Source organism: Chiloscyllium plagiosum, unplaced genomic scaffold, assembly GCF_037043375.1.
Source record: "Chiloscyllium plagiosum isolate Xiang-an unplaced genomic scaffold, Cpla_swu_hap1 HiC_scaffold_26, whole genome shotgun sequence".
Classification (NCBI taxonomy): Eukaryota; Metazoa; Chordata; class Chondrichthyes; order Orectolobiformes; family Hemiscylliidae; genus Chiloscyllium; species Chiloscyllium plagiosum.
The window spans coordinates 51,445,886-51,471,707 of record NW_028270164.1 but is presented as its reverse complement, the minus strand read 5'-3'; the positions used below and the strand labels follow the sequence as shown (position 1 = coordinate 51,471,707).

Sequence of the window (25,822 nt, the reverse complement as noted above, 5' to 3'; positions counted from 1 at the left end):
GGCTTGGAGGTAAACTTGGAGATGATGGAGCTCCCATATATCTACTGCCCTTGTCCTTCCAGATGGAAGTTACCATGGTCTTGGAAGGTGCTTTCTAAAGATCTTTAGTGAATCTCTGTATTGAATCATGTAAATAGTACACACTGATGCTGCTGAGTGTCGATGATGGAGGAAGTGGATGTTTGTGGATGTGGTGCCAATCAAGTGGGCTGCTTCAACCTGGATAGTGTCAAGCTTCTTGAGTGTTGTTGGAGCTGTACCATCCGTGCAAGTGTGGAGTATTCCATCACACTCCTGACGTGTTCCTCATTGATGGTGGACAAGCTTTGGTAAGTTGAGTTATTCACCACAGCATTTCTAGCCTCTGACCTACTCTTACAGCCACTATGTTTATGTGATGAGTCCAGCTGAGTTTCTGGTTAATGGTAACCCCCAGGATGTTGCTAGTGAGGGATTCAGTGATGGTAACATCATTGAACATCAAGTGATGGTGATTAGGTTGTCTCTTATTGGAGATGGTCGTTGCCTGGCATCTGTGTGGCACGAACGTTACTTGCCACTTGTCAGCCCAAACCTGGATATTATCCAGATCTTGTCACATTTGGTCATGGACTGTTTCAGTCTCTGAGGAATCATGAATAGTGCTGAACATTGTGCAATTATCAGCAAACATTTCCATTTCTGATCTCATATTGGAAGAAACATCATTTATTGTCCCCATGATCCAGAATATGGAGGATGGGAGGGGTAAGATAAATGAGTAAAAATGTTAACAATCTTTGACCCAGGCTTGGAACTTGAATGAATGAATTGAATTGAATTGAATTGAATTGAATTGAATTTATTGTCATGTGTACAGAGACACAGTGAAAAGCTTTATCTTGCAAGCAATACAGGCAGATCACATAGTTAAATAGCATAGATAAGTAAATAATAGGTAAACAATGGCAAAAACAAAAACACAGGTCTTAGCAAATGTTAAGAGTTTGTGAGTCCGTTCAATATTCTACCGACAGTAGGGTAGAAACTGTTTCAAAACTGGCAGGTTTAGGCTTCTGTACCTTCTCCCCAGTGGTAGAGGTTGTAGAAAAACATTGCCAGTGTGGGGTGGATCTTTGAGAATGTTTGCGGCCTTTCCTTGACAGTGGGCCTGGTAGATGGATTCTGTAGATGGGAGGTTGGCATTTGTGATTGTCTGGGCCGAGTTCACCACTCTCTGTAACCATCTTCGATCTTGAATGGTACTGTTGCCATACCAGGTAGTGATACATCCAGACAGAATGCTCTCGATGGCGCACCTATAAAAGTTGCCAAGGGTACTCACCGTCATGCTAAATTTCTTCAGCTGCCTGAGGAAGAAGAGACAGTGTTGGGCCTTTGTAACCAGTGCGTCCACATGAAGAGTCCAAGAAAGCTTGTTGTGGATGACCACTCCCAGGAGCTTGACACTCTCCACTCATACCACCTCTGTGTTGTTAATGTGTAGGAGGGCATGAGTAACATCCTGCCTAAAGTCAACAATGGGTTCCTTGGTTTTGCTGGCATTGAGAGCAAGGTTGTTCTCAGTGCACCATTTTTCCAGGTCTTCCACCTCCCATCTGTAGTCTGTTTGGTCGCCATCTGAGATTCGACTGACATGGTGGTGTCAAGAGCAAACTTCTAAATGGCATTAGTCTGGTATTTAGTGGCACGGCCATGGGTATACAGTGAGTACAGTAGGGGGCTGAGTACGAACCCCTGGGGGGCACCAGTGTTGAGTGTTAGTGAGGATGAAATATTGTCCCCAATCTTCACTGATTGTGGTCTGTCAGTCAGGAAACTGAGGATCCAGTTGCAGAGAGTGGGGCTTCGTCCAAGATCAGTGAGGTTAGTAATTAGTTTCGAGAGGATAATAGTGTTGAAGGCTGAACTGTAGTCAATGAGTAGGATTCTTACATAGCTGTTCTTGGTGTCAAGATATTCTAGGGAGGAATGAAATGCAAGTGATATGGCATCTGACGTGGATCTGTTGATCCAATAGGCAAGTTGGGTCAAGAGTAGTGGGGAGCCTGGAGTTGATTAATGCCACGACCAGCCTTTCAAAGCACTTCACGACCACCGAAGTTAGGGCCACTGGGTGGTGGTCATTGAGACATGCTGCATGAGCCTTCTTAGGCACAGGGATGATGTTACCCCTCTGGAAACAGGCAGGGACAGTGGCCTGCTGCAGGGAGGGGTTGAAGATGTTCGAGGAGACCTCTGTCAGTTGATCTGTGCATGCTCTTAGTGCACGGCCTGGTACTCCATCTGGTCCCATCATTTTCCTTGGATTCACATGAAGGAAAACTGATCTGACCTCTGATGCAGTGACTGTTGGGATAGGTTCGTTAGGACTTGTCGGAATAGGTGTTACCTCTCCGTTGAAATGCTGCTCAAAGCGAGCATAGAAGGCGTTGAGACGATCTGGGAGGTTATGTTATCGTCTGCTATCTTGCACTGTCTCTTTTTAAAACCTTTGATGTCATTCAGTCCTTGCCATAGTTGCCAGGTGTCTATCTGGGTCTTTAGTTTGGATGGGTATTGGTCCTTGGCTGTCTTCATGGCTCTGTGAAGGCCATACTTGGATTCCTTATACTTGAGTGGGTCTCCTGATCTGAAGGCCTCACACCTGATTTTTAGCAGGTTCTGCATGTCCTGATTCATCCAGGGTTCCCTGTTGGTGAACACCTGGATTGAATTCCTCAATATGGCTGCTTCCACACACTTGATGGTGGTGTACTCGTCCAAGGTACCTGCGGACAGTTTGAACTTCTTAATTGGCCTTAGTTCAGATTAGCAGGTCAGGCAGCATCCAGGGAACAGGAGAATCGACGTTTCGGGCATAAGCCCTTCTTCTTCCTGAAGAAGGGCTTATGCCCGAAACGTCGATTCTCCTGTTCCCTGGATGCTGCCTGACCTGCTGCGCTTTTCCAGCAACACATTTTCAGCTCTGATCTCCAGCATCTGCAGACCTCACTTTCTCCTTAGTTCAGATTAGGTTATCATTCTCCTGACTTCTTTGTGTAGGAAGGAGGCTTCCATTTTTAGTGTCATATGTGGTTCTTTCGTACAATTTCTTTTAGTCTTAACATCGGAAGAGAAGAGCAAGAGTCATGAAGGGCCAGGTTTCTAAGCACACTGGGAATGATAATAACTGTTAACAGGAGCAACGGAAGACATACACCAAATTTCCACTACAGCTGACACCTCCCCCCTCATCTCCAAACCCTACTTTAAACCTCTTCCTGATGCTCTGTGAATTCTTTTCTAGTTTTCTTTAATGGGAATTCTGATATGACTGAAATGGGAAAATCACTTTTTTTTAAAAAACCGAAGGATTGTTACACTTTTTAAAAACAAATAGCCTGACAGTCATTGTAAATACTTTTTACACAGCTGCTTGTTCAAGTAATAATGGAAGCTGGAGCCGGGATATAGGTATGATTGAAGTTTCAGCTGGCAATATGCAGCTAACCAGTGTCTAAACTAGTGACCAATTATTGATGATAAAGGCAAATAGTGATGTGATCGATATGAGACAGATGAACAGCTTGGGGATGTGAATGAGATAGTCATAGGCAACCAGATTGCCACAAAGGCAAGGTTGTCTCCACTGTAGTGAAAGGCATCTCAGGTCTGAAGATAACCAGTTTATTACCCCATTCCAATTGCTGTAAGCTGTGACAAGTAGAAACCAGTAGCCCTCTGTCTCCTGAAAATAGCTGAGAGTATCTGGAGAAAGAAGATAGAGAAGCAGCGTTCTGATTAGTTCAAAGATCATTTTGGCAATCAACATGGACAGAGACCACTGAACAGCCTTTCTAGTTTTTCTTGCCATAAGAGGATAAAGGATGTGTACATATGGTCTAGGCGACTGAAGACAGTTGAGGCTTTGGAAGAATATCTGGACTGTAAGACCAATTTGAAACAAGGAATTAAGAGGGCTAAAATGGGTCATGAGATATCCTTAGCGAGCAAGGTTAAGGAAAACCCCAAAGCCTGTATAAGGAGCAAGAGGGTAACAAGGGAAAGGGTGGCCCACTCAAGGACAAATGAGGAAAGATATGCGTGGAGTCAGAGAAAATGGGTGAGATTCTTAATGATTACTTTGCATTAGTATTCACTGAGGAGATGGACATGGCAGATGTCAAGGTTAGGGATAGATCTTTGATTACTCAAGGTCAAGTCAGCATAAGGAGGGAGGAAGTGTTGGGTATTCTAAAAGGCATTAAGGTGGACAAATCCCCAGGTCCAAATGGGAGCTATCTCAGGTAACTGAGGGAAGTGACAGAGGAAATAGCTGGGGCTTTAACAGATATCTTTGCAGCATCCTTGAACACAGGGGAGGTCCCAGAGGACTGGAGAATTGCTAATGTTATCCCCTTGTTCAAGAGGGTAGCTAGGATAATCCAGGTAATTACAGACCTGTGAGCCTGACATCACTGGTAGGGAAGCTGCTGAGGGATAGCGTATATACCCATTTGGAAGAAAATGGGCTTATCAGTGATAGGCAACATGGTTTTGTGCAAGGAAAGGTCATGTCTTACAAACCTAATAGAATTCTTTGAGGAAGTGACAAAGTTGATTGATGAGGGAAGGAATGTAGATGTCATATACATGGACTTTAGTAAGGCATTTGATAAGGTTCCCCACAGTAGGCTGATGGAGAAAGTGAAGTCGCATGGGGTCCAGGGCGTACTAGCTAGGTGGATAGAGAACTAGTTGGGCAACAGGAGACAGAGAGTAATAGTGGAAGGGAGCTTCTCAAAATGGAGACCTGTGACCAGTGGTGTGCCACAGGGATCCATGCTGGGCACACTGTTGTTTGTGATATACATAAATGATTTGGAGGAAGGTGTATGTTGTCTCATTAGCAAGTTTGCAGATGACACTAAGATTGGTGGAGTAGTGGATATTGAAGGGGACTGTCAGAGAATGCAGCAGAATGTAGATATGTTGGAGAGTTAGGCACAGAAATGGCAGATGGATTTCATTCCAGACAAATGTGAGGTGATGCATTTTGGAAGATCCAATTCAAGAGCAAACTATACAGTAAGTGGAAAAATCCTGGGGAAATTGTTGTACAGAGAGATCTGGGCGTTCAGGTCCATTGTTCCCTGAAGGTGGCAATGCAGATCAGTAGAGTGGTAAAGAAGGCATATGGCATGCTTTCCTTCATTGGATGGGATACTGAGTGCAAGAGTTGGCAGGTCATGTCACAGTTGTATAAGACTTTGGTTTGGCTACATTTGGAATATTGCGTACAGTTCTGGTCACCATATTACCAAAGGGATGTGGATGCTTGGGAGAGGGTGCAGGAAGTTCACCAGGATGTTGCCTGATGTGGAGGGTGCTAGCTATGAGGAGAGGTTGAGTAGATTAGGAATATTTTCATTGGAAAGACTGAGGTTGGTGGGGGGGGAACCTGACTGAGGCCTACAAAGTCATAAGAGGTGTAGACAGGGTGGATATCAAAATAGCAGCAGTTTTAGATAGAGGATCTGGATCGGCGTAGGCCTGGAGGGCTGTAGGACCTGTTCCTGTCCTGTAAGGTTCTTTGTGCTTTACTCTTTGGATCCATTTAACTATGTTCCTTTTCTGTCTCTATCTGTGTGGAAAGGGGAGTTTATAAGGGGGTTAGAGTCTTAACTAGGAAAGCTTTATGTCAACAGTTTGCAATTGTTTATATATAGTTAGAGTCGAATGATTTGTAATAAACAGTCATTCTCATTAAGTACAGAAATCTGGTCTGTGCTTTTGGTCAACCTGGTTCAGAAAGACAGGGAAATGGGGGAGTTCTGTGTAAGTTTTTAAAACTTTGATCCACTATACTATACACTCTCTCACACACACATACATATGCACACATGCAAAAAACACTATTACATACACACTCATGCACACCCTGTCTCTCACACACACACACACTCACATCCATGCTCACACCCTCTCACAGGTTTATAGTCCGTCACGCTCACGCAAACACACATTCACATGCGCTAACACACACATGCACACACTCACATGCACGCACACATACATAGAAGTCTATGGGATGAATTTGCATTTGCAGAATTATGTTTGCAGATACATTCTACTCTGCTGAAAAAGCACACAATCTGCAGGCAGTCAATCCATGTAACATTTTGTAAGTTGAAACAGTCCGACTCAAGATTGGGATACAGACAGACTCTAACCCCTACCTTTAATGCAATGTCTGAGCTGAGATGTCACTTTTTAAAAATATAAAACCTGAAGTTATCTCGAGAATGTATTTTAAAAGAGTTCTGGGATTTACATATTAATGAACCGAAATCTGGAATCCATTCTAAAAGATGAAAGACTTAACAGCAATCTAGGTTTGTTCAATATATCGTATCAGTTGCATGATATTGTAATCTTTTGCTATAAATTCTGTGTCTTATGATATTGCTCCACAACCACCTGATGAAGGAATAGTGCTCTGAAAGCTAGTGCTTCCAAATAAACCTGTTGGGACTACATCCTAGTTTTAGTTTAGATGTAAAGTGTGGAAACAAGCCCCTTCGGCCCAACCAGTCCACACCAACCCTCCAAAGAGCAACCCACCCAGACCCATTCCCCTACATTTAACCCTGACTAATGCACCTAACACGACAGGCAATTTTTAGCATGGCCAATTCACCTAACCTGCACATCTTTGGACTGTGGGAGGAAACCAGAGCACCCGGAGCAAACCCACACAGACAGTCGACCGAGGCAGGAATTAAACCCAGGTCCCTGGCGCTGTGAGGCAGCAGTGCTAACCGCTGAGCCACGGTTGTTGTGTGATTTGTAATTTTGTCCACACCAGTCCAAGACTGGCACTGCACATCAGAATTAGAAGAGACAGCAAGTGAGTTGGCAAGACAAACAGATTATGGGTCACTTGAGGCATGAGGGAGTTTGGCAAGGTTGGATTGTATTTATTTTAATACAAATAGTCTGACAAGGATGATGAGTTGAGGGCGCAAATTAAAATTAAATACTCTGGTGTTGTGATCACTGTGCAGGGGGATAGATTTAAGGTAAGGGCAGAAGGTTTAGAAGAGGTTTTTGACTCCGAGGGTTGCAATCTGCAACATGATGGGCTTATAGAGATCTACAGGGCAGAAAAGGACCTATGACCATGCCTCCAGGAGATACTGACTATTCGTCCCGTTATCCTCACCTCGCTTACTGCTCTAATCGATACTGACTGCCCGTCCTGGAAACCTCACCTCGCTCACTGCTCTAATTGATACAGTTTTCCCGTCCTGGAATCCTCACCTCGCTCACTGCTCTAATCGATACTGACTGCCCGTCCCGGGATCCTCACCTCACTCATTCCTCTAATCGATAATGACTGCCCATCCCGGGTTCCTCACCTCGCTCATTCGTCTAACCTATACTGATTGCCCGTCCCGGAATCCTCACCTCGCTTACTCGTTTAAACATTACTGTCCGTCCCTGGATCCTCGCCTCGCTCACTGCTCTAATTGTAACTGACGGCCCGTCCCGGGATCCTCGCCTCGCTCACTGCTCTAATCGATACTGACTGTACGTCTCGAGATCCTCGCCTCGCTCACGGCTGTAGTCAATACTGACTGCCTGTCCTGGGATCCTCACCTCGCTCACTGCTCTAATCGTTACTGACTGCCCATCCCGGGATCGTCGCCTCGCTCACTGCTCTAAGCGATACTGACTGCCTGTCCAGGGATCCTCGCATCACTTAGTGCTCTAATCGATACTGACTGCCTGTCCCGGGATCCTCACCTCGCTCACTGCTCTAATCGATAGTGACTGCCTGTCCAGGGATCCACGCTTCGTTCATGCCTCTAATCATTACTGACTGCCCGTCCCAAGATCCTCACCTCGCTCACTGCTCTAATCGATACAGACAGCCCGTCCAGGGATCCTCGATTTGCTCACTGCTGTAGTCGATACTGACTGCCCGTCCCGGCATCCTCAGCTCGCACATTCCTCTAATCCCGTCCCGGGATCCTCGCCTTGCTTACTGCACTAATCGTTACTGATTGCCTGTCCTGGGATCCTTGCCTTGCACACTGCTCTAATCGATACTGACTGCCCATCCTGGGATTCTCACCTTGTTGTGGTTCTGTTCGCCGAGCTGGAAGTTTTTGTTGCAAACGTTTCGTCCCCTGGCTAGGTGACATCATCAGTGCTTGGGAGCCTCCTGCGAAGCGCTTCTTTGATGTTTCCTCCGGTGTTTATAGTGGTCTGTCCCTGCCGCTTCCGGTTGTCAGTTTCAGCTGTCCGCTGTAGTGGTTGGTATATTGGGTCCAGGTCGATGTGTTTGTTGATGGAGTTTGTGGATGAATGCCATGCCTCCAGGAATTCCCTGGCTGTTCTCTGTCTGGCTTGCCCTATGATAGTAGTGTTGTCCCAGTCGAATTCATGTTGCTTGTTGTCTGCGTGTGTGGCTACTAAGGATAGCTGGTCGTGTCGTTTCGTGGCTAGTTGATGTTCATGTATGCAGATTGTTAGCTGTCTTCCTGTTTGTCCTATACAGTGTTTAGTGCAGTCCTTGCATGGTATTTTGTACACTACATTCGTCTTGCTCATGTTGGGTATCGGGTCCTTCGTTCTGGTGAGTTGTCTGAGCGTGGCTGTTGGTTTGTGTGCCATTATGAGTCCTAGGGGTCGCAGTAGTCTGGCAGTCAGTTCCGAGATGCTCCTGATGTATGGTAGTGTGGCTAGTCCTTTTGGTTGTGGTATGTCCTCGTTCCGTTGTCTTTCTCTTAGGCATCTGCTGATGAAGTTGCGCGGGTATCCCTTTTTGGCGAATACCTTGTATAGGTGTTCCTCTTCCTCTTTTTGCAGTCCTGGTGTACTGCAGTATGTGGTGGTCCTTTTGAACAGTGTCCTGATGCAGCTTCGTTTGTGTGTGTTGGGGTGGTTACTTTCATAGTTTAGGACTTGGTCTGTGTGTGTGGCTTTCCTGTATACTCTTGTAGTGAATTCTCCGTCTGGTGTTCTCTGTACCATCACGTCTCGGAATGGGAGTTGGCTATCCTTTTCTTCTTCTCTCGTGAAGAAACGACACGACCAGCTATCCTTAGTAGCCACACACGCAGACAACAAGCAACATGAATTCGACTGGGACAACACTACTATCATAGGGCAAGCCAGACAGAGAACAGCCAGGGAATTCCTAGAGGCATGGCATTCATCCACAAACTCCATCAACAAACACATCGACCTGGACCCAATATACCAACCACTACAGCGGACAGCTGAAACTGACAACCGGAAGCGGCAGGGACAGACCACTATAAACACCGGAGGAAACATCAAAGAAGCAGGAGGCTCCCAAGCACTGATGATGTTGCCTAGCCAGGGGACGAAACGTTTGCAACAAAAACTTCCAGCTCGGCGAACAGAACCACAACAACGAGCACCCGAGCTACAAATCTTCGCACAAACTTTGAATTCTCACCTTGCTTACTGCTCTAATCGTTACTGGCTGCCCGTCCCGGGATCCTCAACATGCACGCTGCTCTATTCGTTACAGACTGCTTGTCCTGGTATCCTCACCACGCTCACTGCTCTAATCGATACTGACTGCCCGTCCCGGGATCCTCACCTCGCTCACTGCTCTAATCGTTACTGACTGCCCGTCCCGGGATCCACATCACGCTCACTCTAATCGATACTGACTGCCTGTCCCAGGATGCTCACCTCGCTCAGTGCTCTAATCGTTACTGACTGCCCGTCCTGGGATCCTCACCTCGCTTACTGCTCTAATCGTTACTGACTGCCCATCCCGGGATCCTCAACATGCTCGCTGCTCTAATCGATACTGACTGCCCGTCCCGGGATCCACATCACGCTCACTCTAATCGATACTGACTGCCTGTCCCGGGATGCTCACCTCTCTCACTGCTCTAATCGATACTGACTGCCCATCCTAGGATCCTCACTCACTCCTCTAATCCTTACTGACTGCCCATCCCAGGATCCTCACTCACTCCTCTAATCCTTACTGACTGCCCATCCCGGGATCCTGGCCTCACTCACTGCTCTAATCAATACTGACTGCCCGTCCCGGGATCCTCGCCTCATCACTGCTCTAATCGATACTGACTGCACGTCCCGGGATCCTCGCCTCCTCACTGCTCTAATCGATACTGACTGCACGTCCCGGGATCCTCGCTTCGCTCACTGCTCTGATCGTTACTGACTGCCCCTCCTGGGATCCTCGCCTCGCTCACTGCTCTAATCGATACTGACTGCCTGTCCCGGGATCCTCGCCTCGCTCACTGCTCTAATCGTTACTGACTGCCTGTCCCAGGATCCTCGCCTCGCTCACAGCTCTAATCGTTACTGACTGCCTGTCCCAGGATCCTCGCCTCGCTCACTGCTCTAATCGTTACTAACAGCCCATCTCAGGATCCTCACCTCGCTCACTGCTCTAATCGATACTGACAGCCTGTCCCGGGAACCTCGCCTCGCTCACTGCTCTGATCGATACTGACTGCCTGTCCTGGGATCCTTGCCTCACTCACTGCTCTAATCGATACTGACTGCACGTCCCGGGATCCTCACCTCTCTCACTCTTCTAATCGTTACTAACAGCCCATCCCAGGATCCTCACCTCACTCAATCCTCTTATCGATACTGACTCCCGTCCCGTGACCCTGACATTTCTCACTGCTCTAATCGATACTGACTGCCTGTCCCGGGATCCTCGCCTCGCTGACTGCTCTAATCTAACTCACTGCCCGTCCCGGGATTCTCACCTCGCTCACTGCTCTAATCGATACTGACTGCCCGTCCCGGAATGCTCACCTCGCTCACTGCTCTAATCGATACTGACGGCCCATCCCAGGATCCTCCCCTCACTCACTGCTCGAATCGATACTGACTGCCTGTCCTGGGATCCTCGCCTCGCTCACTGCTCTAATCGTTACTGACTGCCCGTCCCGGGATCCACATCACGCTCACTCTAATCGATACTGACTGCCTGTCCCAGGATGCTCACCTCGCTCAGTGCTCTAATCGTTACTGACTGCCCGTCCTGGGATCCTCACCTCGCTTACTGCTCTAATCGTTACTGACTGCCCATCCCGGGATCCTCAACATGCTCGCTGCTCTAATCGATACTGACTGCCCGTCCCGGGATCCACATCACGCTCACTCTAATCGATACTGACTGCCTGTCCCGGGATGCTCACCTCTCTCACTGCTCTAATCGATACTGACTGCCCATTCCAGGATCCTCACTCACTCCTCCATTCGTTACTGACTGCCCATCCCGGGATTCACTGCTCTGATCGATACTGACTGACACTCATGGGATCCTCGTCTCGCTCACTCCACGAATTGTTACTGACTGCCTGTCCCAGGATCCTCACCTCGCTCACTGCTCTAATCGTTACTGACTGCCCGTCCGGGATCCTTGCCTCGCTCACTGCTCTAATCGTTACTGACTGCCCTTCCCAGGATCCTCACCTCGCTCACTGCTGTAGTCGGTACTGACTGCCCGTCCCGGGATCCTTGTCTTGCTCACTGCTCTAATCGTTACTGACTGCCTGTCCCGGGATCCTCTCCTGGCTCAATGTTGTATCGTTACTGAGTGCCCGTCCCGGGATCCTCACTTTGCTCACTGCTCTAATCGTTACTAACTGCCTGTCCTGGGATCCTCGCCTCGCTCACTGCTCTAATCGATACTGACTGCCCATCCTAGGATCCTCACTCACTCCTCTTATCCTTACTGACTGCCCATTCCAGGATCCTCACTCACTCCTCTAATCCTTACTGACTGCCCATCCCGGGATCCTGGCCTCACTCACTGCTCTAATCAATACTGACTGCCCGTCCCGGGATCCTCGCCTCATCACTGCTCTAATCGATACTGACTGCACGTCCCGGGATCCTCGCCTCCTCACTGCTCTAATCGATACTGACTGCACGTCCCGGGATCCTCGCTTCGCTCACTGCTCTGATCGTTACTGACTGCCCCTCCTGGGATCCTCGCCTCGCTCACTGCTCTAATCGATACTGACTGCCTGTCCCGGGATCCTCGCCTCGCTCACTGCTCTAATCGTTACTGACTGCCTGTCCCAGGATCCTCGCCTCGCTCACAGCTCTAATCGTTACTGACTGCCTGTCCCAGGATCCTCGCCTCGCTCACTGCTCTAATCGTTACTAACAGCCCATCTCAGGATCCTCACCTCGCTCACTGCTCTAATCGATACTGACAGCCTGTCCCGGGAACCTCGCCTCGCTCACTGCTCTGATCGATACTGACTGCCTGTCCTGGGATCCTTGCCTCACTCACTGCTCTAATCGATACTGACTGCACGTCCCGGGATCCTCGCCTCTCTCACTCTTCTAATCGTTACTAACAGCCCATCCCAGGATCCTCACCTCACTCAATCCTCTTATCGATACTGACTCCCGTCCCGTGACCCTGACATTTCTCACTGCTCTAATCGATACTGACTGCCTGTCCCGGGATCCTCGCCTCGCTGACTGCTCTAATCTAACTCACTGCCCGTCCCGGGATTCTCACCTCGCTCACTGCTCTAATCGATACTGACTGCCCGTCCCGGAATGCTCACCTCGCTCACTGCTCTAATCGATACTGACGGCCCATCCCAGGATCCTCCCCTCACTCACTGCTCGAATCGATACTGACTGCCTGTCCTGGGATCCTCGCCTCGCTGACTGCTCTCATCTAACTCACTGCCTGTCCCGGGATTCTTACCTCGCTGACTGCTCTAATCGATACTGACTGCCCGTCCCGGAATGCTCACCTCGCTCACTGCTCTAATCGATACTGACGGCCCATCCCAGGATCCTCACCTCGCTAAATCCTCTGATCGATACTGACTGTCCGTCCCGGGATCCTCACCTCGCTCACTGCTCTAATCGTTACTGACTGCCCGTCCCGAGATCCTCACTTTGCTCACTGCTCTAATCGATACTGACTGTCCGTCCCGGGATCCTCACCTCGCTCACTGCTCTAATCGTTACTGACTGCCCGTCCCGAGATCCTCACTTTGCTCACTGCTCTAATCGATACTGACTGCCCGTCCCGGGATCCTTGCCTCGCTCACTGCTCTAATCGATACTGACTGCCCGTCCCGGGATGCTCACCTCGCTCACTGCTCTAATCGATACTGACTGCCCGTCCCCGAATCCTCGCCTCACCCACTGCTCTAATCGATACTGACTGCCCGTCCCGGGATCCCCACGTCACTCACTGCTCCAATCGATACTGATTGCCGGTCCCGGGATCCTCACCTCGCTCACGGCTCTAATCGATACTGACTGCCCGTCCCGGGATCCTCAACATGCTCGCTGCTCTAATCGATACTGACTGCCCGTCCCGGGATCCACATCACGCTCACTCTAATCGATACTGACTGCCTGTCCCGGGATGCTCACCTCTCTCACTGCTCTAATCGATACTGACTGCCCATTCCAAGATCCTCACTCACTCCTCCATTCGTTACTGACTGCCCATCCCGGGATTCACTGCTCTGATCGATACTGACTGACACTCATGGGATCCTCGTCTCGCTCACTCCACGAATTGTTACTGACTGCCTGTCCCAGGATCCTCACCTCGCTCATTGCTCTAATCGTTACTGACTGCCCGTCCGGGATCCTTGCCTCGCTCACTGCTCTAATCGATACTGACTGCCCATCCCGAGATCCTCACCTCGCTCACTGCTTTATTCGTTACTGACTGCCCTTCCCAGGATCCTCACCTCGCTCACTGCTGTAGTCGGTACTGACTGCCCGTCCCGGGATCCTTGCCTTGCTCACTGCTCTAATAGTTACTGACTGCCTGTCCCGGGATCCTCTCCTGGCTCAATGTTGTATCGTTACTGAGTGCCCGTCCCGGGATCCTCGCCTCGCTCACTGCTCTAATCGATACTGACTGCCTGTCCCGAGATCCTCGCCTCGCTCACTGCTCTAATCGATACTGACTGCCCGGCCGGGATCCTCGCCTCACTCACTGCTCTAATCATTACTGACTGCCCATCCCAGGAGCCTCACTCACTCCTCTAATCCTTACTGACTGCCCATCCCGGGATCCTGGCCTCACTCACTGCTCTAATCGATACTGACTGCCAGTCGCGGGGTCCTCGGCCTGCTCACTCCTCTAATGGATACTGACGGATCGTCCCGAGATCCTCACCTCGCTCGCTCCTCAAATCGATACTGACTATCCGTGTCAGGATCCTCACCTCACTCACTCCTCTAATCAATACTGACTGCCCGTCCCAGGATCCTCGCCTCATCACTGCTCTAATCGATACTGACTGCACGTCCCGGGATCCTCGCTTCGCTCACTGCTCTGATCGTTACTGACTGCCTGTCCCAGGATCCTCGCCTCGCTCACTGCTCTAATCGATACTGACTGCCTGTCCCGGGATCCTCACCTCGCTCACTGCTCTAATCGTTACTGACTGCCTGTCCCAGGATCCTCGCCTCGCTCACAGCTCTAATCGTTACTGACTGCCTGTCCCAGGATCCTCGCCTCGCTCACTGCTCTAATCGTTACTAACAGCCCATCTCAGGATCCTCACCTCGCTCACTGCTCTAATCGATACTGACAGCCTGTCCCGGGATCCTCGCCTCGCTCACTGCTCTAATCGATACTGACTGCCTGTCCTGGGATCCTTGCCTCACTCACTGCTCTAATCGATACTGACTGCACGTCCCGGGATCCTCGCCTCTCTCACTCTTCTAATCGTTACTAACAGCCCATCCCAGGATCCTCACCTCACTCAATACTCTTATCGATACTGACTCCCGTCCCGTGACCCTCACATTTCTCACTGCTCTAATCGATACTGACTGCCTGTCCCGGGATCCTTGCCTCCATGACTGCTCTAATCTAACTCACTGCCCGTCCCGGGATTCTCACCTCGCTCACTGCTCTAATCGATACTGACTGCCCGTCCCGGAATGCTCACCTCGCTCACTGCTCTAATCGATACTGACGGCCCATCCCAGGATCCTCCCCTCGCTCACTGCTCTAATCGATACTGACTGCCCGTCCCCGAATCCTCGCCTCACTCACTGCTCTAATCGATACTGACTGCCCGTCCCGGGATCCCCACGTCACTCACTGCTCCAATCGATACTGACTGCCTGTCCCGGGATTCTCACCTCGCTCACTGCTCTAATCGATACTGACTGCGCGGCCGGGATCTTCGCCTCACTCACTGCTCTAATCATTACTGACTGCCCGTCCCGGGATCCCCACGTCACTCACTGCTCCAATCGATACTGACTGCCTGTCCCGGGATTCTCACCTCGCTCACTGCTCTAATCGATACTGACTGCCCGTCCTGGGATCCTCGCCTCGCTCATGGCTCTAATCGTTACTGACTGCCCGTCCTGAGATCCTCACCTCGCTCACTGCTCTAACTGATACTGACTGCCTGTCCCGGGATCCTCGACTCGCTCAATGTTGTAATTGTTACTGAGTGCCCGTCCCGGGATCCTCACCTTGCTCACTGCTCTAATCGATACTGACAGCCTGGCCCGGGATCCTCGCCTCGCTTACTGCTCTAATCGATACTGACTGTACGTCCAGAGATCCTCATCTCGCTTACTGCTGTAGTCGATACTGACTGCCTGTCCCGAGACCCTCGCCTCGCTCACTGCTCTAATCGATACTGACTGCCTGTCCCGAGATCCTCGCCTCGCTCACTGCTCTAATCGATACTGACTGCCCGGCCGGGATCCTCGCCTCACTCACTGCTCTAATCATTACTGACTGCCCATCCCAGAATCCTCGCCTCGCTCACTACTCTAATCGATACTGACTGCCCGTCCCGGGATGCTCACCTCGCTCACTGCTCTAATCGATAGTCACTGCCCGTCCAGGGATCCTCGCTACTCTCACTGACCTAATTGTTACTGACTGCCCGTCCCGGGATCCTCACCTCGCTAACTGTTCGAATCGTTACTGACTGCCCGTCCCGGGATCCTCGTCTCGCTCGCTCCTCTAATGGATACTGATGGCCTGTCCCGAGATCCTCACCTCACTCGCTCCTCTAATCGATACTGACTGCCCGTCCCGTGACCCTCACATTTCTAACTGCTCTAATCGATACTGACTGCCCGTCCTGGGATTCTCACCTCACTCACTGCTCGAATCAATACTGTCTGCCCATCCCAGGATCCTCACCTCGCTCACTGCTCTAATCGATACTGACGGCCCGTCCCGGGATCCTCGCATTATTTACTGCTCTAATCAATACTGACTGCCCGTCCCGGGATCCACATCACGCTCACTCTAATCGATACTGACTGCCTGTCCCGGGATGCTCACCTCGCTCACTGCTCTAATCGATACTGACTGCCCATTCCAGGATCCTCACTCACTCCTCCATTCGTTACTGACTGCCCATCCCGGGATTCACTGTTCTGATCGATACTGACTGACACTCATGGGATCCTCGTCTCGCTCACTTCACGAATTGTTACTGACTGCCTGTCCCAGGATCCTCACCTCGCTCACTGCTCTAATCGTTACTGACTGCCCGTCCGGGATCCTTGCCTCGCTCACTGCTCTAGTCGATACTGACTGCCCATCCCGGGATCCTCACCTCGCTCACTGCTTTAATCGTTACTGACTGCCCTTCCCAGGATCCTCACCTCGCTCACTGCTGTAGTCGGTACTGACTGCCCGCCCCGGGATCCTTGTCTTGCTCACTGCTCTAATCGTTAGGGACTGCCTGTCCCGGGATCCTCTCCTGGCTCAATGTTGTATCGTTACTGAGTGCCCGTCCCGGGATCCTCACTTTGCTCACTGCTCTAATCGTTACTAACTGCCTGTCCTGGGATCCTCGCCTCGCTCACTGCTTTAATCGATACTGACTGCCCATCCTAGGATCCTCACTCACTCCTCTAATCCTTACTGACTGCCCATCCCAGGAGCATCACTCACTCCTCTAATCCTTACTGACTGCCCATCCCGGGATCCTGGCCTCACTCACTGCTCTAATCGATACTGATGGCCCGTCCCGAGATCCTCACCTCGCTCGCTCCTCAAATCGATACTGACTATCCATGTCAGGATCCTCACCTCACTCACTCCTCTAATCAATACTGACTGCCCGTCCCAGGATCCTCGCCTCATCACTGCTCTAATCGATACTGACTGCACGTCCCGGGATCCTCGCTTCGCTCACTGCTCTGATCGTTACTGACTGCCTGTCCCAGGATCCTCGCCTCGCTCACTGCTCTAATCGTTATTGACTGCCTGTCCCAGGATCCTCGCCTCGCTCACAGCTCTAATCGTTACTGACTGCCTGTCCCAGGATCCTCGCCTCGCTCACTGCTCTAATCGTTACTAACAGCCCATCTCAGGATCCTCACCTCGCTCACTGCTCTAATCGATACTGACAGCCTGTCCCGGGATCCTCGCCTCGCTCACTGCTCTAATCGATACTGACTGCCTGTCCCAGGATCCTTGCCTCACTCACTGCTCTAATCGATACTGACTGCACGTCCCGGGATCCTCGCCTCTCTCACTCTTCTAATCGTTACTAACAGCCCATCCCAGGATCCTCACCTCACTCAATCCTCTTATCGATACTGACTCCCGTCCCGTGACCCTCACATTTCTCACTGCTCGAATCGATACTGACTGCCTGTCCCGGGATCCTCGCCTCGCTGACTGCTCTAATCTAACTCACTGCCCGTCCCGGGATTCTCACCTCGCTCACTGCTCTAATCGATACTGACGGCCCATCCCAGGATCCTCCCCTCACTCACTGCACGAATCGATACTGACTGCCTGTCCTGGGATCCTCGCCTCGCTGACTGCTCTCATCTAACTCACTGCCTGTCCCGGGATTCTTACCTCGCTCACTGCTCTAATCGATACTGACTGCCCGTCCCGGAATGCTCACCTCGCTCACTGCTCCAATCGATACTGACGGCCCATCCCAGGATCCTCACCTCGCTAAATCCTCTGATCGATACTGACTGTCCGTCCCGGGATCCTCACCTCGCTCACTGCTCTAATCGTTACTGACTGCCCGTCCCGAGATCCTCACTTTGCTCACTGCTCTAATCGATACTGACTGTCCGTCCCGGGATCCTCACCTCACTCACTGCTCTAATCGTTACTGACTGCCCGTCCCGAGATCCTCACTTTGCTCACTGCTCTAATCGATACTGACTGTCCGTCCCGGGATCCTCACCTCGCTCACTGCTCTAATCGATACTGACTGTCCGTCCCGGGATCCTCACCTCGCTCACTGCTCTAATCGTTACTGACTGCCCGTCCCGAGATCGTCACTTTGCTCACTGCTCTAATTGATACTGACTGCCCGTCCCGGTATCCTCGCCTCGCTCACTGCTCTAATCGATACTGACTGCCCGTCCCGGGATGCTCACCTCGCTCACTGCTCTAATCGATACTGATTGCCCGTTCCGGGATGCTCACCTCGCTCACTGCTCTAATCGATACTGACTGCCCGTCCCCGAATCCTCGCCTCACTCACTGCTCTAATCGATACTGACTGCCCGTCCCGGGATCCCCACGTCACTCACTGCTCCAATCGATACTGACTGCCTGTCCCGGGATCCTCACCTCGCTCACTGCTCTAATCAATACTGACTGCGCGGCCGGGATCTTCGCCTCACTCACTGCTCTAATCATTACTGACTGCCCGTCCCGGGATCCCCACGTCACTCACTGCTCCAATCGATACTGACTGCCTGTCCCGGGATTCTCACCTCGCTCACTGCTCTAATCGATACTGACTGCCCGTCCTGGGATTCTCGCCTCGCTCATGGCTCTAATCGTTACTGACTGCCCGTCCTGAGATCCTCACCTCGCTCACTGCTCTAACCGATACTGACTGCCTGTCCCGGGATCCTCGCCTCCCTCAATGTTGTAATTGTTACTGAGTGCCCATCCCGGGATCCTCACCTTGCTCACAGCTCTAATCGATACTGACAGCCTGGCCCGGGATCCTCGCCTCGCTTACTGCTCTAATCGATACTGACTGTACGTCCAGAGATCCTCATCTCGCTTACTGCTGTAGTCGATACTGACTGCCTGTCCCGAGACCCTCGCCTCGCTCACTGCTCTAATCGATACTGACTGCCTGTCCCGAGATCCTCGCCTCACTCACTGCTCTTATTGATACTGACTGTCCGTCCTGCGATCTTCGCCTCACTCACTGCTCTAATCATTACTGACTGCCCGTCCCGGGATCCCCACGTCACTCACTGCTCTAATCGATACTGACTGCCCGGCCGGGATCCTCGCCTCACTCACTGCTCTAATCATTACTGACTGCCCATCCCCGAATCCTCGCCTCGCTCACTACTCTAATCGATACTGACTGCCTGTCCCGAGACCCTCGCCTCGCTCACTGCTCTAATCGATACTGACTGCCTGTCCCGAGATCCTCGCCTCACTCACTGCTCTTATTGATACTGACTGTCCGTCCTGCGATCTTCGCCTCACTCACTGCTCTAATCATTACTGACTGCCCGTCCCGGGATCCCCACGTCACTCACTGCTCTAATCGATACTGACTGCCCGTCCTGGGATCCTCGCCTCGCTCATGGCTCTAATCGATACTGACTGCCTGTCCCGAGATCCTCGCCTCGCTCACTGCTCTAATCGATACTGACTGCCCGGCCGGGATCCTCGCCTCACTCACTGCTCTAATCATTACTGACTGCCCATCCCCGAATCCTCGCCTCGCTCACTACTCTAATCGATACTGACTGCCCGTCCCGGGATGCTCACCTCGCTCACTGCTCTAATCGATAGTCACTGCCCGTCCAGGGATCCTCGCTACTCTCACTGACCTAATTGTTACTGACTGCCCGTCCCGGGATCCTCGTCTCGCTCACTCCTCTAATGGATACTGACGGCCTGTCCCGAGATCCTCACCTCGCTCGCTCCTCTAATCGATACTGACTGCCCGTCCCGTGACCCTCACATTTCTAACTGCTCTAATCGATACTGACTGCCCGTCCTGGGATTCTCACCTCGCTCACTGCTCGAATCAATACTGTCTGCCCGTCCCGGGATCCTCACCTCGCTCACTGCTCTAATCGATACTGACTGTCTGTTCAGGGATCTACGCCTCGCTCAATCCTCTAATCGATACTGACTGCCCGTCCTGGGATTCTCACCTTGCTCACTGTTTGAATCGATACTGACTGCCTGGCCCGGGATCCTCGCCTCGCTTACTGCTCTAATCGATACTGACTGCCTGTCCCGAGCTCCTCCCCTCACTCACTGCTCTTATTGATACTGACTGTCCGTCCCGCGATCTTCACCTCACTCACTGCTCTAATCGATACTGACTGCGCGGCCGGGATCTTCGCCTCACTCACTGCTCTAATCATTACTGACTGCCCGTCCCGGGATCCCCACGTCACTCACTGCTCCAATCGATACTGACTGCCTGTCCCGGGATTCTCACCTCACTCACTGCTCTAATCGATACTGACTGCCCGTCCTGGGATCCTCGCCTCGCTCATGGCTCTAATCATTACTGACTGCCTGTCCTGAGATCCTCACCTCGCTCACTGCTCTAACCGATACTGACTGCCTGTCCCGGGATCCTCGCCTCGCTCAATGTTGTAATTGTTACTGACTGCCCGTCCCGGGATCCTCACCTTGCTCAATCCTCTTATCGATACTGACTCCCGTCCCGTGACCCTCACATTTCTCACTGCTCTAATCGATACTGACTGCCTGTCCCGGGATCCTCGCCTCGCTGATTGCTCTAATCTAACTCACTGCCCGTCCCGGGATTCTCACCTCGCTCACTGCTCTAATCGATACTGACTGCCCGTCCCGGAATGCTCACCTCGCTCACTGCTCTAATCGATACTGACGGTCCATCCCAGGATCCTCCCCTCACTCACTGCTCGAATCGATACTGACTGCCTGTCCTGGGATCCTCGCCTCGCTGACTGCTCTCATCTAACTCACTGCCTGTCCCGGGATTCTTACCTCGCTCACTGCTCTAATCGATACTGACTGCCCGTCCCGGAATGCTCACCTCGCTCACTGCTCTAATCGATACTGATGGCCCATCCCAGGATCCTCACCTCGCTAAATCCTCTGATCGATACTGACTGTCCGTCCCGGGATCCTCACCTCGCTCACTGCTCTAATCGTTACTGACTGCCCGTCCCGAGATCCTCACTTTGCTCACTGCTCTAATCGATACTGACTGTCCGTCCCGGGATCCTCACCTCGCTCACTGCTCTAATCGTTACTGACTGCCCGTCCCGAGATCCTCACTTTGCTCACTGCTCTAATTGATACTGACTGCCCGTCCCGGGATCCTCGCCTCGCTCACTGCTCTAATCGATACTGACTGCCCGTCCCGGGATGCTCACCTCGCTCACTGCTCTAATCGATACTGACTGCCCGTCCCGGGATCCCCACGTCACTCACTGCTCTAATCGATACTGACTGCCCGTCCTGGGATCCTCGCCTCGCTCATGGCTCTAATCGATACTGACTGCCTGTCCCGGGATCCTCGCCTCGCTCACTGCTCTAATCGATACTGACTGCCCGGCCGGGATCTTCGCCTCTCTCACTGCTCTAATCATTACTGACTGCCCGTCCCGGGATCCCCACGTCACTCACTGCTCCAATCGATACTGACTGCCTGTCCCGGGATTCTCACCTCGCTCACTGCTCTAATCGATACTGACTGCCCGTCCTGGGATGCTCGCCTCGCTCATGGTTCTAATCGTTACTGACTGCCCGTCCTGAGATCCTCACCTCGCTCACTGCTCTAACCGATACTGACTGCCTGTCCCGGGATCCTCGCCTCGTTCAATGTTGTAATTGTTACTGAGTGCCCGTCCCGGGATCCTCACCTTGCTCACTGCTCTAATCGATACTGACAGCCTGGCCCGGGATCCTCGCCTCGCTTACTGCTCTAATCGATACTGACTGTACGTCCAGAGATCCTCATCTCGCTTACTGCTGTAGTCGATACTGACTGCCTGTCCCGAGACCCTCGCCTCGCTCATGGCTCTAATCGTTACTGACTGCCTGTCCCGGGATCCTCGCCTCGCTCACTGCTCTAATCGATACTGACTGCCCGGCCGGGATCCTCGCCTCCCTCACTGCTCTAATCATTACTGACTGCCCATCCCAGGATCCTCGCCTCCCTCACTGCTCTAATCATTCCTGACTGCCCGTCCCGGGATGCTTACCTCGCTCACTGCTCTAAACGATAGTCACTGCCCGTCCAGGGATCCTCGCTACTCTCACTGATCTAATTGTTACTGACTGCCCGTCCCGGGATCCTCACCTCGTTCACTGTTCGAATCGTTACTGATTGCCGGTCCCGGGATCCTCACCTCGCTCACGTCTCTAATCGATACTGACTGCCCGTCCCGGGATCCTCGTCTCGCTCACTCCTCTAATGGATACTGACGGCCTGTCCCGAGATCCTCACCTCGCTCGCTCCTCTAATCGATACTGACTGCCCGTCCCGTGACCCTCACATTTCTAACTGCTCTAATCGATACTGACTGCCCGTCCTGGGATTCTCACCTCACTCACTGCTCGAATCAATACTGTCTGCCCATCCCGGGATCCTCACCTCGCTCACTGCTCTAATCGATACTGACGGCCCGTCCCGTGACCCTCACATTTCTAACTGCTCCAATCGATACTGACTGCCCGTCCTGTGATTCTCACCTCACTCACTGCTCGAATCAATACTGTCTGCCCGTCCCGGGATCCTCACCTCGCTCACTGCTCTAATCGATACTGACGGCCCCTCCCGGGATCCTCGCATTATTTACTGCTCTAATCGATACTGACTGCCCGTCCCGGGATGCTCACCTCGCTCACTGCTCTAATCGATACTGACTGCCTGTCCCGAGATCCTCGCCTCGCTCACTGCTCTAATCGATACTGACTGCCCGGCCGGGATCCTCGCCTCACTCACTGCTCTAATCATTACTGACTGCCCATCCCAGAATCCTCGCCTCGCTCACTACTCTAATCAATACTGACTGCCCGTCCCGGGATGCTCACCTCGCTCACTGCTCTAATCGATAGTCACTGCCCGTCCAGGGATCCTCGCTACTCTCACTGACCTAATTGTTACTGACTGCCCGTCCCGGGATCCTCACCTCGCTAACTGTTCGAATCGTTACTGACTGCCCGTCCCAGGATCCTCGTCTCGCTCACTCCTCTAATGGATACTGACGGCCTGTCCCGAGATCCTCACCTCGCTCGCTCCTCTAATCGATACTGACTGCCCGTCCCGTGACCCTCACATTTCTAACTGCTCGAATCGATACTGACTGCCCGTCCTGGGATTCTCACCTCACTCACTGCTCGAATCAATACTGTCTGCCCATCCCGGGATCCTCACCTCGCTCACTGCTCTAATCGATACTGACTGCCCGTCCTGGGATCCTCGCATTATTTACTGCTCTAATCAATACTGACTGCCCGTCCCGGGATGCTCACCTCGCTCACTGCTCTAATCGATAGTGACTGCCAGTCCAGCGATCGTCGCTACGCTCACTGCTCTAATTGTTACTGACTGTCTGTCCTGGGATCTACGCCTCGCTCAATCCTCTAATCGATACTGACTGCCCGTCCTGGGATTCTCACCTTGCTCACTGTTTGAATCGATACTGACTGCCTGGCCCGGGATCCTCGCCTCGCTTACTGCTCTAATCGATACTGACTGCCTGTCCCGAGATCCTCGCCTCACTCACTGCTCTTATTGATACTGACTGTCCGTACTGCGATCTTCGCCTCACTCACTGCTCTAATCATTACTGACTGCCCGTCCCGGGATCCCCACGTCACTCACTGCTCTAATCGATACTGACTGCCCGTCCTGGGATCCTCGCCTCGCTCATGGCTCTAATCGTTACTGACTGCCTGTCCCGGGATCCTCGCCTCGCTCACTGCTCTAATCGATACTGACTGCCCGGCCGGGATCCTCGCCTCCCTCACTGCTCTAATCATTACTGACTGCCCATCCCAGGATCCTCGCCTCCCTCACTGCTCTAATCATTCCTGACTGCCCGTCCCGGGATGCTCACCTCGCTCACTGCTCTAAACGATAGTCACTGCCCGTCCCGGGATCCTCGCTACTCTCACTGATCTAATTGTTACTGACTGCCCGTCCCGGGATCCTCACCTCGTTCACTGTTCGAATCGTTACTGATTGCCGGTCCCGGGATCCTCACCTCACTCACGGCTCTAATCGATACTGACTGCCCGTCCCGGGATCCTCGTCTCGCTCACTCCTCTAATGGATACTGACGGCCTGTCCCGAGATCCTCACCTCGCTCGCTCCTCTAATCGATACTGACTGCCCGTCCCGTGACCCTCACATTTCTAACTGCTCTAATCGATACTGACTGCCCGTCCTGGGATTCTCACCTCGCTCACTGCTCGAATCAATACTGTCTGCCCGTCCCGGGATCCTCACCTCGCTCACTGCTCTAATCGATACTGACGGCCCCTCCCGGGATCCTCGCATTATTTACTGCTCTAATCGATACTGACTGCCCGTCCCGGGATGCTCACCTCGATCACTGCTCTAATCGATACTGACTGCCTGTCCCGAGATCCTCGCCTCGCTCACTGCTCTAATCGATACTGACTGCCCGGCCGGGATCCTCGCCTCACTCACTGCTCTAATCATTACTGACTGCCCATCCCAGAATCCTCGCCTCGCTCACTACTCTAATCGATACTGACTGCCCGTCCCGGGATGCTCACCTCGCTCACTGCTCTAATCGATAGTCACTGCCCGTCCAGGGATCCTCGCTACTCTCACTGACCTAATTGTTACTGACTGCCCGTCCCGGGATCCTCACCTCGCTAACTGTTCGAATCGTTACTGACTGCCCGTCCCGGGATCCTCGTCTCGCTCACTCCTCTAATGGATACTGACGGCCTGTCCCGAGATCCTCACCTCGCTCGCTCCTCTAATCGATACTGACTGCCCGTCCCGTGACCCTCACATTTCTAACTGCTCTAATCGATACTGACTGCCCGTCCTGGGATTCTCACCTCACTCACTGCTCGAATCAATACTGTCTGCCCATCCCGGGATCCTCACCTCGCTCACTGCTCTAATCGATACTGACGGCCCGTCCCGTGACCCTCACATTTCTAACTGCTCCAATCGATACTGACTGCCTGTCCCGGGATTCTCACCTCACTCACTGCTCTAATCGATACTGACTGCCCGTCCTGGGATCCTCGCCTCGCTCATGGCTCTAATCATTACTGACTGCCTATCCCGGGATTCTCACCTCGCTCACTGCTCTAACCGATACTGACTGCCTGTCCCGGGATCCTCGCCTCGCTCAATGTTGTAATTGTTACTGAGTGCCCGTCCCGGGATCCTCACCTTGCTCGCTGCTCTAATCGATACTGACTGCCTGGCCCGGGATCCTCGCCTCTCTCACTGCTCTAATCATTACTGACTGCCCGTCCCGGGATCCCCACGTCACTCACTGCTCCAATCGATACTGACTGCCTGTCCCGGGATTCTCACCTCGCTCACTGCTCTAATCGATACTGACTGCCCGTCCTGGGATGCTCGCCTCGCTCATGGCTCTAATCGTTACTGACTGCCCGTCCTGAGATCCTCACCTCGCTCACTGCTCTAACCGATACTGACTGCCTGTCCCGGGATCCTCGCCTCGTTCAATGTTGTAATTGTTACTGAGTGCCCGTCCCGGGATCCTCACCTTGCTCACTGCTCTAATCGATACTGACAGCCTGGCCCGGGATCCTCGCCTCGCTTACTGCTCTAATCGA

The 25,822-nt window shown here is 52.2% G+C and overlaps 1 protein-coding gene across 3 annotated transcripts in view; it reads left to right on the top strand.

Annotated features, from left to right (window-relative positions):
• Positions 1 to 25,822, top strand: part of LOC122563316 (sodium-coupled monocarboxylate transporter 1-like) — a 143,022-nt gene that overhangs the window by 78,741 nt on the left and 38,459 nt on the right. The gene's annotated exons all lie outside the window — the stretch shown is intronic.